We start from the raw sequence: 1,266 nt of genomic DNA, 5'->3' as shown, positions 1-1,266 counted from the left end.
TTGGCATTAAGTTACCCGGCAAGCAAGACAGTTGTCAAAGGTGCACTTCGGTTCGTCGATTCCCATTCCTCCCCTCCTCGCCCACTCCCAATGGCAGGGCGGCGGTGGGGAGGGGGCAAGATGCGCGAGGCAGAGATTCTCTCGGAACCACCAGCTTTTCTTCCAGCGCCGCGCACCTGCCGCCCCCGCCCCGAGCCGTCGCAGCCCACTTCCCGCAGGACTCCGGGGCCCGCGGGCGCGGGGTGGGGGAGCCTGGCCCCTAGCCTCCAGCCCGCGGGGGTGGGGGCGAGCCCGGCGCCCAGATTCGTGGGCTGAGCGCGCTCTCTCTTTACAGGCAGCCTCCCAGGGGATGTCGGATTGGCGGGGTGTGCTCTTTGAAATACTATATTGGGAAGCTCACACATTAAAATAAAAAAAATTTTTTTAATTGCAAACCTTCCCGGTTCACTCTGCAGCTGGCGAGCAGGCCCCAGGCGACGTCCCCTCTCTGCCGCCACCCCCGGGGGCCCTCCTTCACGCCCCCTCCCCCTGCCCGGAGCGGGACTCGGGGAGCCGCCCCCTCCCGGGCGCCCACTTGGTTCCTCCCAGCTGCCGTGTGAATGGGCCGCCCTCCGGCTCCCGCGGCGGAGGCGGCGGGAAGAGGCAGCGCCGGGCCCCTGCGGCCGCCGCCCCCGCCCCCACCCTGCGGCGGCCCACGCCGGGATCTGCGTCACTCGGCCGCGCGGGGGCGGGAGCCGGAGCGGCGAATGTAGCAAGAGCGGAATCTCCCAATGTGACAGCGCGCGGGGGGTGGGGGCGGCGGAGGCGGGCGGGGGAGGGGGAGGGTGCAGCGCGCGGGGAGGGGAGGGGAGCGCAGGGAGAGGAGGGGGCAGGGGAGGGAGGACGCGGCGGGGGAGGCGCCGCCGCCGCCCGCGCGCCCGAGCCGGGAGGAGCCGCCGCCGCCACCGCGGCCGAGCGAGCGCCGTCGGGGCTGGCGGGCAGGAAGGAGCGGCGGGCCCGAGCTGGGGGGGGAGCCGGGAGAGCGCGCCCACCACCTTCCCTGCCCCCCTCGATGGGAGCGGGGGCGTCCCGGCCGCCGCAGCCGCCGGAGCAGGGAGAGCCGGGGGCCGGCACTTCGGAGTCGGGGCTGAGCCGTCCTCGGGGGAGCGCGCGCCCAGCCCGCTGCAGCCGCCGGCCGAGTACGTACCGCTCGCGGGCCGCCGGGGCGCGCGCGTGCGGCCGCGGGCGAACTTGGAGCGCGGCGTCGCCGGGCAGCGCGGGCACGGG

The 1,266-nt window shown here is 74.6% G+C and overlaps 1 protein-coding gene across 3 annotated transcripts in view; it reads left to right on the top strand.

Moving 5' to 3' along the window:
• The first annotated feature begins 1,047 nt into the window (after positions 1–1,047).
• LOC124233472 (NGFI-A-binding protein 1) overlaps positions 1,048–1,266 on the top strand; it is a 43,642-nt gene continuing 43,423 nt past the window's right edge. For 2 of the 3 annotated variants that reach the window (XM_046650587.1, XM_046650586.1), the window contains exon 1: positions 1,048–1,178. The gene's annotated coding sequence lies outside the window, so the exon portion shown is untranslated. The remainder of the gene's footprint in view (positions 1,179–1,266) is intronic. The other variant, XM_046650588.1, reaches the window with a different exon arrangement.

This window comes from Equus quagga, unplaced genomic scaffold (genome assembly GCF_021613505.1).
Source record: "Equus quagga isolate Etosha38 unplaced genomic scaffold, UCLA_HA_Equagga_1.0 203_RagTag, whole genome shotgun sequence".
In the NCBI taxonomy this organism is placed as follows: domain Eukaryota; kingdom Metazoa; phylum Chordata; class Mammalia; order Perissodactyla; family Equidae; genus Equus; species Equus quagga.
The sequence above is the reverse complement of the archived record's forward strand: the minus strand, read 5'-3'. Positions and strand labels throughout refer to the sequence as shown.